Here is a 13,622-nt window from a genome sequence, read left to right on the forward strand (position 1 = left end):
CACAATGCTAGAAAATGTCTGCTTTCTCTTAACTGACAAAAAAAATCTTTGCTCTCTCAAAACATCCTTAAAGTAAGGAGGTGGCTAAATATTTGATCTTCAAAGGGCTTGTCTTCATGCGAACTAAGTAGAGGAAATTGAAATGTCTAAAAAGCTATAATTAAGTGGATTCCATACTAACTGCATTGAACTTGAAAGCAAGTTTATTATGGATAACCGAAATCTCTGATAAACCACCCAAGGACAATACTAATCAATCTCAGTGTGCTTTGAATACTATGAGGCATAGATCTGAATATGCTTTAAAATAAAGCCTGCATCAATGCTTTTATCATTTACTTACTACTTTATTAAGTGGGCATCTAAAAACTGATATAGTAATAATATTAAACTGGAAATTTTTTTGAGAAAAAAATCACTTCCAAGAATTTCTTGAATTATTTTATTTTTGATGCAATATTTAATACATGATTTGAATCTAGGTAATAAGGCCCATTAAAGTGCCCTTCAATCATGAAACTGCAAAGTATTTTTAAAGCCACACATGAATCTATGGCTAGTGAAAGTGAAGTAGGCTCTTTTTAACAATGGCATTTAGCAAAGCAAGGATGTTAAATCTAGTCTTCAGAAAATCCAGAGATAATAATATGATAGTAGGTTGGTTTGTTTGTTTCTAAGAATTAATTGCAACTCATATGTGTAATTGAAGAAAAAACAAATGAGCAAAGGGCAAAAAAAGAGTGAGAGGCAAACAAAGAAACAGAATCTCAACTAACTACAGAGAACAAACTGATGGATGCCAGGGCGGAGGTGGGAGGGTAGATGGGGAAAATAGGGGATGAACTCTGAATAATGTATGCAAGTGTTAAATCACTGTCTTGTACACCTAAGGCTAATATAAAACTCTATGTTAACTATACTGGAACTAAAATGAAAAACATTAAAAAAAAAGGAATCAATTATAGAACAATTTAAAAGGAAAAAATGTTTCTAAAATATTTAAAACAGAGCTTTAGAGAAACTTGATAATGTGTAATTGTACAGTGATTTTTTTTTTTTTTTAACATTCTCACAAGAGTTTGGGCTGCCATGTTAGATGAGTATTATGTGGATGACTGTCCTGGGTCAGACATCGGATTATATAAAGTTAAACATGTTTCATTCTGCAATAAAAATGTATATAATACATTTTTCCAAAATTCAGCAGCTTTGCTGGGTGGTTCTGGCTCAAAGTCTCTCATAGGCTGCAGTCAAGGTGCCATGTAGGGCTACAATCATCTGAAGGCCTGACTGGGGCTGGAGGATCCACTCCCAAGAAGGCTGTTGGAGGGAAGCCTTTGGAGGGAGGCCTTAGTTCTTTGCACTTGGCCTTCTTTGACACATAGCAATTGGCTATGGGTAGAGTCTGCATTTCCTTTTATGATCGAGTCTTCAGACTAAGAAAGCACACACTGGTACACCTGCCATCATCTAGTCATTAGAATCAGCCACTAAGTTCAGCCTGTATGCAACTGGAGGAGGGTAAACTCTGATACTTGAAGGGAGAACTATCAAAGGATTTGTGACTCCATTAAAACATATAGTCATATCACCGTAGAACTTCTCAGAGTCTTAAATACTCTAAAGTGAATCCAATAGCGTCTGTAGTATTTCTCCAGCTTAGCTGACCACTGAACTCATTTTTGTGGATTATTTTGCAGAACTGGTGTTCCACAGAGACACTTTAGAAAACACTGGAGGCTTAAAACTGCCATCACACACACACAAATACTCTATAAGAAATATATAGTTGTCAGCTTTTAGTGAGGGCAATTTATTATTATCCTTGTGCTAGGTAACAGATTTCTAGGCCTTAGATAGTCAACTTTAGTCATTGAGTACTTATTTCTGTCTTCTGTGCCACACACTGTGCTAACCAACACTTGGCTATTTAATGGTCCTTGTCCCTTATGAGCCAATAAATGAGATACAATATAGAATACAGTGAAATAATAACCAAGACATAGAGCATAAATTGTGCTTGCACAATTCTAAGTGCTTGGTACACATTACTTCTTTTCATCTCCACAATAATCCTGTGAGGTGGATCCCTCTTTTACAGATGCGGAAACTGAGACAGGGAGAGGCTGCATCACATACTCAAGGTTATATGTTGCAAAACGTGAGAGTGGGGATTTACATCAAGAGGAGTCTGTCTCCCAAGTTTAGTTCTTAGCATTATGAATATGGCACCATAAGTATTATGCTACCAGATACTTACAGGAAAGAAGATTGCAGACAGTCCTGACCCAGAGGACTAGAGGAAAATGTCACAGCAGTGGTGACATCAGTCAGGCCTCAAAGGGTCAGCCAGATGGAAAAGGGAGAAAGGTAATACAGGGCCTCAGGACCCAGTGTCACCCAAGACACTGTCCTATTCCTGAATTGTGGGTTTAGAGAACGCTATTGTGGGTCGACAACCCCACGCATGACACAGGGTTCTGGGGGAGGAAGCTGAAAAGCTAATGGCAATTACCTGAGAAGTAAAGTTCAGAACTAGAGTGTTATCTATCTCACATGTGAAAATGTTTAATATTAACATTCACTTTTGCAAAGAGAGATTCCTAGAGCCAAGAATATCTGCTTCACATAGCCTAGAATATGGGGTGTGGCAGACACTGAGATGCGCCACCCAGAACCCCTTCTAGGGATGAAAGACTTCCTCTCCCAGCTGCCGGGAGTGTTGCGAGCAGAGAGCCCTCAGCGGTCAGCCCCTCTCTGGGGATTGCATCTGCTGAAGAGCGCTGCCTCACCGAGGGCCATGACCCTTTCCTTGAATGCCAGCATCCAGTGACTAGTCAGTGTTGGGATATAAAGCCTAATTCTGGACAGCACAAAGGGCCACCCCGGCTTTGGAGGTCCCCACACTGTCTGCTGCAGGCCCCGTGGAGGCTGCATCCCAGGTTGACTCCTCCCTCGGCCCAATCCTGCCATCATCTCTCCTCTTCTGCAGGAAGTGATCCCAAGAGACTCCATAATTAAACTCTTGAACTTCAACTCCATCTCAGGGTCTGCCTTCTGGAAAACCCAACCAGTGCCAGTCAGTACCACAAATGGCTGAGAAAGTAGATGTTGCAATGGAGTTGGACAGTTCTTGGCTGACCATCTGAATTCTTCGCTGGGGTAGACAGTGCCCTCTGGTAAAAGAACATAGGACAAGATAGTACCTGGTAATCTGATACAAGGGCGTAGTGCAATTGTGTTCACCATGTTTGCCAGTGGTGAACTGGGATGGTAAAACAGTGCTCACTGGAATGGAAATCACTGATGGGTGTGGTATAATAGGACTTTAGAAAATGGGAAAGAGTAACGATGATGGTGGGATTGGTCAGCTATACCCACCCTCAACTGACACTCTGGATAAAACAATTATGACAAAGAGCTAAAAGTGACTGACATTTAAAACCTAAGAGTGAAAGCCAGAGACTGGCTCCTTGGTAGCATAAAGAGCCTTTCGTCTCCCAGAGGGAGGACAGAGAAAGCTGAAGGACAAACCAGGAGTTAATCATAACAGTAGCAGAGCTCAAAAGGTTAAGCTCCCAAACAAGACAGATCTGTTATGCCAATTTCAGGGCTCTGGAAGGAGGGGTTTGGGATGGCAGGGGGAGAATGACCCTGGCACATGGACAGGACATCTGGATTGATATACAGGAGAATCATGAATTCCCAGATTCCCCTGAACCCATTGAGCCTGCACCTGGGGCCCTCTCTTCCTGTTAAGGGCTAGCATTTTCCCTTGCTTGCTATGATATCAATATCTTAGATTCAGTCACGGTCTAACCCAACCAAAGACATACTGGGCCTGATAAGGGGAGAAGTGGTCTGCACCCTCAAAGAGCTGTTGAATAGGCAGGAGCTTATGAAGATGCACTGGTCTGGATTAAGTGAATGCTTGATGAAGACGAGTGGAATGCAAGGCAGTGTAACAGTTAGTCTATCCAGAAATAGGATTTAACTACTCTGGCAAGGACCCTGGCAGATAGCACGAACATACAACTAAGATGCCTCTTAAGAATTGAGCACACTCAGTGAGGTAATCGTGCCAGAGTTGTCATGATAGACAGTGAGAGGTTTTAAAAGCTGAGAGAAATTGGCACGTGGCAGCAGATAACCTACATCGGGCCAGAAAACCACCAGAGGTCCTTCTGCTGAAGCATGGGAGGAGCACCATTTGCCAAGCAACAGGGATATGCTGGTAAGGGGGCACCAGTATCTTTAAGGTCAGTGGTAACTGTCCTCTGTAAGCCATGGCTGGTGGTAGGAGAGGTCATCCCTGGTAGCAATGGGAATGATAAGATCCCCCAAGAGAGACATAATTATGGTAAAGAGAGGCAAAGTCATAAAGGCAGACAGAGGGGGGTCTATGCTCAGAGTAATATGGACATTGTTAATAGAACAATGTCCCTAAGGGCAAAATGGCTGGGCATTGAGGGAGGGTATTACTTAATCCATTAAATCAAAAGAGATCAAGGATAGATAACCAGGAGGCTGACGTCACTCATCCCAATATTTCTGAACCTGAGCCAATTTTTGGACCTGTAACCTAAAGAAGAGGCTAGGTTCCCAGGAAGAAGGACCCAGAAATACCACAGCAAGTGAACACAGTAATGATTCCACTGTCTTTCCCTAAAGAAACTTCTGGCCATTTACTAGGGGAAAGGGACAATGCCACCCAGACACTCAAAGCATTTCCTTGGCTCCCTAAACTCATGGGATCGCATGGGAGCTAAATAATAAATGGAATTCCGGCCTGGGGTCTGGCTCCTAGTGAGTCCACTGGGACTGTGGACAAACCCAGTGGTCATTTCCCTGGCTCCCAAATGTGTGACTGAAATAGATATACTTTGTAGCTGGTTGACCCCTCCATTGGTCCTGAGCCTGAGGAGGTCAGAGTTATCCAAGAGGCCAGGAACAGCCTCTCTCAAATCTCTCAAATGGTCCCTTCCCCTCAACCAAAATAGTAAGTCAAAAACAATATTGCATCCCAGAGAAATGACAGGGAGGGAATGAATGTTTGGACTGTCCCTACATTTCCTATTGAAATCAATATGCTTCCTAGCTAGGTCACTCTAGGAACTGAACATCAAGTTTATGTCATCATGAAGGCCTCCAAACTGAAAAAGTAATTTCTAGTGATGATTTCATTATAGCCATTACAATCCAATTCTATTATGATGAAACTATTTGAAAAATCCACAAAACCTTTTAAAAAGGGGTTTTGCCTATATGCTATATCAGGTACTCTTGAAAACACATTCAACTAAAGAGTACTTATACTGTTTGCTAAGGGGAAAGAAAAAAAGCTTTTTAAAAAAACTGGTTTTGTCTGGGAGGGATGGCGGCAAGATGGCGGCGCCCATGGAACTGTGCTGCTGGTCAGGATGGTGGGGAGCTACCGTCACTGGACCTGGACAGCCTAGCCATCCGACCCATGCCAGATTTACTGGTGGCCCACTCAAGGTGCACAAGATCACCAACCCCTGACAGAGCCCTTCAGGAACTCTGCCTGTCCTTCGGACCAACCATGAAGAGATCATTCGGTACCACACAAGATCATCACCCACCTTCAAAAACAGAAGTAAAAGGCTGATGATGATCCGTCAGCCCGACATGGGGCGGACAACTTGGCCTTCACGTCTCTGCTCAGGGAGAAGCCGCTCTGGGGCTGCTACATACTTCTTGTGTAGACACCGAGAACCAGGAGGACGTGACCCAGAAGTGGTATGCTGAAGCTCCACCATCTCCGCTCAACTTCTTCCTTCCTGGCCGCCGGCAGCGCCAGTTCGCTGAGGAGCTGCTATTTTGGGAGCACTGGCTTGAGAAGGAGGACAAACTGGAGAAACAGCTGTACCGAGAGGCTCAGGAATGCCAGACCCTGCTGTCTCGGCACCTAGGCTCTCAGAAATTATTTTTTAGAGCTGTCCCAGTTCCCAGGACACCGCTCCAGGCAAAAGCTGCCCCGTGGGAAGCTGCAGGCCCACCTTCGAGGGTTGCACAACCTCTGGACCTACTGCACACACATCCTCATCCTCCACTTCCCCCGCAATGGAGCTGAAGTGCCACTTCCAGGCCAGCCCTCGGTGGGCCCAGACAGTGAGGAGCAACCACACAGGCATGGGCACCAGATCCTATCCGTGCTGGTGGGACTGACAACCATGCTAGCCTTGGGGTCGCCATGGGCTAGCCTTGCTCAGTCGTGTTGTCTCTATCCAACGGGTAACCCTGCCCGAGCCCCAGGTACATGGTCTTTGGGCACGGCTGAGGATGGCGAAGAGGAATGATTTGTCCTCACACTCCCAGGACTGATTTTTCCAGCATCATGTATTCCAGAGGCTCCAGTGTTTCCCCATTGTTGGTATGGCTGGAAATGGAATGCCACTCCCATAGTAAACCTGTCCACAAAGAAAACACAATCTTCGTGAAGTGTGTGTATGTGGGTATGTATATGTACATATGTAGAGATGGTATAGTGGCTCTATTAATTTCTTGGCCCTAATGACTTCAGTTCTTAAAATAGGAAATCTAAGACTGACCTTCCAGAAAATAATAAAATGCATGCATTAGCCTTCTGTCCTTTCCTTTCTCTTTCTTATCTCATCGACCTTTTGTTTTCTCAACCGAACTTGCCTCCAGTAACTTCTTGTGATGTTTTAAGGACTATGGCAGAGAATCCAGAAAAATGAGACCAGATTATAGTGTTCAGCAATTGCTATGTTATCCTTTTCAGGGAGACTTTACTTTTTGTTGTTGTTTAGAAAGAGAGTTTTAAATGGGTAAAATTTAGGGAGAGCAAGATTTTTTGACATTTCAGTGGAGCAGGCTTCATGGGTCTTTTCTAAAAGGGGGACCTTCATTCCTTGGAGTTTTGCTTCAGACAAGATGGCAATAGTGCATTGAAGGATTCCCAGAAATTAAAAATTGTATCTTTTTCATATCCCTGCATACTTACCACAACTAATGCATTGTTTGGCAGTAGGTGATGAAAAGCACAGGGGTCTGGCAGTTGGTAAATAGTTCTGATCTCCCATGTATTCCCATAAATGTTCATGAGTTCTCCATATTCACCTGATCAGGGTAGACAAGGTCTTGCCCCATGTGACCTAGTCTCCATTCTGGGTGCCTTCCCAAATAGTTAAAGATGTAATAGGAACAGAGAACAGTTATTTAGAATTATTTACATGTCAACTAGTCTTGCTTTTAAAACACAAAAACAGAATGCCATGAAATTTACATTTGACCCTTTTTATTGTTAATGTGGTATTACATATGTTTGAATGAAAATGGTTAATGCATGTGAATCACTTAGTTCTAGGCACTCGAAAAGACCTCTAAAAGAATCTGAACAAGACTGAATTATTACTACCATCATTATTACTATCATCTAAAAGATATTTTGATCACATACTATGGATCATAGAGCACCCATGTTTTATGTGGTCAACACAGTGTTTTCAACATTTTTTTTTCAATGTTTGCCATTTTTAGAATTAGGTGGTAATGGGGTACCTGGGTGTATCAGTCGGTTAAGTGTCTGGCTCTTGATTTCCACCCAGGTCATGATCTCAGGGTTGTGAGATCGAGATCGGGACTTGTATCGGGCTTTGCACTAGGCATGGAGTCTGCTTAACATTCTCTCCCTCTCCCCCTGCTTTCCCTCTCTCTAAAAAAAAAAAAATAATAATAATAAAAGTAATAATAATAAAATTAGTTGGTAACATTTAAAATATCAGAACATTACAAAGGTTGGATGTTTGGCTGCTGGATCTACTTTCTCATGTGACACAGTCATCAGGCGCCAACTTGGGCTACTCTCCCATTTGCCACACTCCTCCCCATCCCTTATTTGTCCCCCCCACCGCCCCAACTGAAGCAGGCCATTAGTAGCTATTTACAGCAACATTTGTGCTATAGTCTATTTTCACAACTGCCTGCTTTTCTTTTTCTTCTTTTTCTTCCTCGATGTTTCTAGTCCCTGTGGGCATTTCAGTTTGAAAATCTATCAAAGAGGGCAATATTTGCAAATTGAAAGGGACATCACTGTGTTGTTATATCACTTTTTCGCCTTCCCCTTCTTGCTTCTGTTACCGGACGATTGTTACTACCAACCCGTGTCCTTCTTTAGACAACATGGTCTGAGTGAGGGCTTTACCTTGGCAACACAACTCTCCTAGGAAGAGAGTGTGTGGCCTCTGTGTCCAGTAACTTGACAGAATTTTCTGGGCTTAGCCATTCTTGCAAATATAATTTCTGCTAGTGAGTGGAACAGACACGAGGCTGTTTCACAGAATCTGGGAGCTTTTACACTTGTTCCCACCCCATCCCCCAAAATAACCCCTCCACACTATAATTACATTTACATTCATGAAATTGAGTAAGTAAAAGTTGAAATTCCTTTTAGCAAGAATTCTATGGCTGTGTATTCTGTACAATTCTGAACAAAAAAATGACTTAGGCAATCCAGAAGGAATCGGTTGTCTAGTCTTCTGTAACTGAAAATAATTAGGTAATTTAATGTTCTCTTTTTGACTCCTTACTGTGTTAGTGTTTAGAGAGACTATGGTAAAAATCATATCCACTCTAACTTTTATAAATCAGCTTGTCTTTTCCTCTTTTTGGGAGTAAGATTTACCAATTAGTGAAATGATAAGTTTAGCCCTCAACTCTTTGTGGAGTACTTTAATATTTAATTCCCAAAGTTACTCTAAGATTTTTTTATTATTGTTTGTCCTCAGAGAGTCCCCATGCCAACAAATGTGACTTCATTCTCATAACTGGTTCAAACATTGGAGATGTGTATGTATTCAGAAAATCTTCCAAAAATACCTTCGTAATTAGTGGACTGACTGATGACACATCAATGGGTTATCAGGAGAAACTGAACTTCTAGCTTTGTTTTTCCACTGCTCTTCAAATTTGATTTCTGGAACCCTTCCCTCCTCATCTCTTCCCAAGAAGAAATACTGTCTAGCTTTTCCACTGGTCTTGGATAATAAGTGAACAGTCCTACATTTTGGCATTTAAAATGACCCAGTCTCTAACCCTATGACTATTAGTCCAGCGTGCTATAAAAATCACTTTAATCCAATTTAAAGCTTTTCGTGTAGACTTTAGTTGAGCATGGGCACTGCTGTTTTTACCCCCTTTTCCTCACTTGCCTTCTTCCCTCTAGCTGCTGGTTCTGACCCCTGTAAAGTTGGATCAAGGGATAGAGAAGATGACAGGAAGAGCTTTGACAAAACATTGATGGCCTAGGAAGGCAGATGCTCCAAGTGGATTCTTTTTCTCAGTCAAGGCTGTTGCTGGCTCCTCAGTTATCCTTCACCAGGGACTTCTGACTGCTACCACCTTGACATAGGCCATTGTCTGATTACCATTGCCTCCTTGGAGGGCCACTGTTTGGGTCACATCACCTCTCTAGGTCACCACCTGCTTTTTGAGTAAGATCCCCTCTAAGGCAACCCCAGGCTGACTCCTTTTAACATGGTCCACATCTGAGCTCCAAAAATACAACCTTTCCCTACCACCACTGGAAGTGAAGTTTGTCCTATCCCAGTCCTCCTTACTCTGTGATCAGACACAGTGGTGTGGCCACAGCTGCAGCCTTTAGGTTTCCTTCTTTGTGGGGGTCAGATCCCAGTCCTTATGTTTTCAAACTCTGGCTGTAGGGTAGGGGGTGGGGGAAGGGAAGGTTGTGCCTGTGAGTCCCCTGAGACATCCCCTTGAAACCCTGTTGTTGTGTGTGCTGAAGTACATGCAACAATCTTTTTTCAAAGAAATTCTCTCCCCATCTCTTCCAGCCCAACTAGAAGGAGGTAATGCTGGCCAACTTGGGTTCATCCCCCCGCCCCACTCTTGGCAAGTCCCACCTGGGTGGCCTATATAGTAACTCATATTTTATATAGTAACTCATATTTTAATATAGCATACTTGGAACTGATCAGCTTATTCTTGGACTTTGGTATTTCCATCAAAACTGAAGCAGAATGACCCCAGTGTTATCATCTAGTTACACAGTCAATCCTTTTGACTTAGTCTCTGTGGTGTGTGAGAGCTGCTTGTGAACCATGGCCATGATTAAAATTCAAATGCTATAAACCAACAATTAAATAAATTTGATATTTTTAAAAGGTAACAAAGACTCAAAAGTTGCCATTTTCTAATTATTTCCCTCCATCTTGTTATCTCTGCTTTTGAGATTATTTGCTTATTGTAAATATGGTAAAAATAACACAGGGGAGTGTGACACGGCACATTTGGGGATGTCACTGCGGTTGCCAGAAATTAGCTATGGTGGGAGTATTTACACCAAGGAAATTGGCAAAGGTAACAAAATCAGGTGCCTTCCCCTTCCCCCATGAGTTCCTTAAACATTTACAATACAATACACAATACTGTTGAGGATACACTCTTCAAAGATGTTAAAAACTAGCAAGATAGCAGGTGCAGTCCAAACTAAGGCAGCTCATTTCAATATAAAAGGGCTACTTTGTAAGTGCTAACATTTCCCCAGGATCAATAGATTCCGCATGTTCAAACAAAGCCTGTGTCTCTCTCTCCAATGCTTGCAGTTCTTGGGAGATCAAATTGGTTCCTCTTCACAGGTATCCACCCTTAATTCGTTTTCAAGTAAAAGTCTGAGATTAGACAAAGAAGCCCCTGCAGCTGCACATTCCTTGGCAGCCCACACCATAAATGCTTTTGCAAAAATGCCTCACCCAACTTTTTAAACTGTTCTGGGCTGCATTTAATAGATGATGAAAATAATGACTTTTAAATATGCCACTGCACAATTAGGCCACTAAAGCAACTGAGACACTTTGAGAACCTTGAGCCTAGGAAATAAGACAAAAATACCCGCAGGAAAACAAAAACAAAAGCAAAAAGCAAAATATCTACAGGAAAAAGATAGAACTTGGAGGTCAAAATTTGCATCTACATAGTCAAATTGAATAAATGTGAATGACACCGTAAAAGAAACAGCCTTGCATTTCTCATCCAATAGCATATATTTGAGCATTAAATAATCTTTTCATTTCGTTTTGCTCCAGCAGACTTCGAGGAAGAGCTAATGGCACCATTGTTTCTCAAAAGGTGGGAGAGGGTAGGGAATGCTTCTTCTCTAAAAGTGGAATCTTTTTCATAAATCTTAGAAGGAACTTGTTGACATGAGGGTTGTTGACTTTAAAGAAAACCATATGAAAGCAAAATTATGAGACCTACAGGACAGGATTGTTGTTGAATGGAAGAACCTTCTTTATGAACCCGACCTCTTCCTGCCTGACGCAGTTCTGAGCTCCCTTAACTTTTCTATCTACCCCATGAGGAAGATTTCCCAACATATTTGCTCATGACCATATCGATTATGGCCACCCTCCCTTCAGATTGGTTGTCCCCTCTCCGCTAGACTGGGGGTAACATATCACCTTTGAATACCACCTTTCAAAAATCACTTTGGATAGCACTTCATATCCAATGAAGGACATTCATGTACGCCATTTCAGATAAGCCTCACAGCCACTCTGTCAAAGAGAAAAAACAGGTATCATTGGCTCTTCTGTATTTTATCTTTACTTTTTTCATCATGATAATCTCCATCCCCTATTTCTCCCATCCCCTTACCCACCTCCCCTCTAGTAACCATCAGTTTATTCTCTATAGTTGAGTCTGTTTTTTGTTTTGTTTCTCTCTCTCTCTCTTTTTTTTTTTTTTTTTTGTTTTGCTGGTTTGTTTTGTTTCTTGAATTCAACATATGAGTGATATCATACGGTATTTGTCTTTCTCTGGCTGACTTATTTTGCTTAGCATTGTAGTCCCTAGTTCCATCTGTGATGTTGCAAACAGCAAGATTTCATTCTTTTTTATGGTGGAATAATATTTCATATATATATATATACATATATATATATATCATATATATGTGGCATATATATGTGTATACACACACACATATTTTATATTCATTCATCTATAGATGGACACTTGGGTTGCCTCCATAGTTTGGCTATTGTAAATAATGTTGCAGTAAACATAGGGGTAGCTGTATCTCTTCGAATTGTGTTTTATTGGCTCCTCTTTAAAAAATGAATTGACCCAGCTCTCTGGGCTAATAGCTGATAAAACAGCACAGAGAATCTGATGCTCCTATCTCCTGATTCTGGGCCCAGCAAAGTCTAGTAGAAAGAGTATGTATTGGTTTTCTATGCTGTGTAACAAATTCCCACAAACGTCAGCTTAAACCAACATGCATTTGTTGTCTCACAGTTTCTGTAGGTCAGAAGTCCTGATGTGACAAATCTGGATTCTCTGTTTCCTGTCACAGGAATGAGGTCAAGATATGGGCCATGCTGTGGTTCTTACCTAGAGCTCAAGATCCTCTTCCAAGCTCATTCAGATTGTTGACAGAATTCAGTCACTTGAGGTTGTAGGACTGAGGTCTCTGTTTCTTCACAGATGTTGTGTGTAGCTCACTCTTGAGCAGCTGGAGACTGGCCTCAGTGCTTCACAGGTGGCCCACTCCCAACAACGGTAGCTTGCTTCCTCAGAGTCAGCAGGTATATCTTCCTGACTCCTGTCAAGAGTCTCCAACCCCAGAATGTGATCATCAGAATGACTACCCCATCCTAAAGTCTCATGTTCCATCCACACCTGAGGATGGGCTTATACAGAATGTGGAACTTCAGAGGAGGGAGACTCTTGGGGGCCATCTTGGAATTCTGCCTATCGCCAGGCATGAATCTCTGTGCACCAAGAGAACATCAACTTTTAACTCTGCACTTGCTGGCTTTGTGATTTACCTGCTTTGTGCCTTGTGTTCCTCAAAATTAGGGCAATCCTGCTCAGAGAATTATGGTGAGAAAAAGAAGCGCTTCCATCTGGACAGTGTTTAACATACAAAACTCATTCACTGAATACTTTCTTCTGCTCTTGCCAGTGCATGCCAATGCATATACTGTTGGACGCAGGTACGCCAAGTTAACTCAGTATTTCTTCTGTTATAATAGTTACAAAGCAGCATGTTGCAAACTATGACATTTGGCTTTGTGCATGGACAATGGAACACAGAAAGTCGAAAAAGATGACGAGCTCTTCTTCCTTATCCCACCCTAATGAGGATCTCCTCCATTAGATGCTCCTTGTGTTATCTCATTAACCCTAAAAACAAATGGGGCCCAATGCACATGGTGAGTAAGAGGCAGAGTTCATAACTGTGGATCTCAGCCTGTAACAGGGTATCCCACGAAAGAGCCACTAAGAAATCAAGACATGAGAGTGTGTGTGTGTGTGTGTGTGTGTGTGTGTGTGTGTGTGTCTGAATCATCGGGAAAGAATGCAAAGAATTTCCCCTCCCCTCAGGGAGAAGGCTGGGCCCCTTTACCCTCAACAGAGAGTGCACAGATTTTAAAATGTTGCAAAGGGCCATCAATTACTATTGTGAGAGGAGAGGAACTGAAAGAATATTTCGTGAATAAGGACTCAAGAGAGAGGGACTGGAATTATTGAACGTGATCTGTTTCTGCCACTGTTTAGTGCTATTTTTAAGGTTCAAAATAAAGCTTTTGGTGTCATGGACGGAATGTCATTAT

The 13,622-nt window shown here is 42.1% G+C and overlaps 1 pseudogene; it reads left to right on the forward strand.

Annotated features, from left to right (window-relative positions):
- The first annotated feature begins 5,138 nt into the window (after positions 1–5,138).
- On the forward strand, positions 5,139–6,320 carry LOC116866380 (annotated as a pseudogene).
- The last annotated feature ends 7,302 nt before the right edge of the window (positions 6,321–13,622 follow it).

Source organism: Lontra canadensis, unplaced genomic scaffold, assembly GCF_010015895.1.
Source record: "Lontra canadensis isolate GAN:19392208 unplaced genomic scaffold, GSC_riverotter_1.0 scaffold9, whole genome shotgun sequence".
NCBI lineage: Eukaryota > Metazoa > Chordata > Mammalia > Carnivora > Mustelidae > Lontra > Lontra canadensis.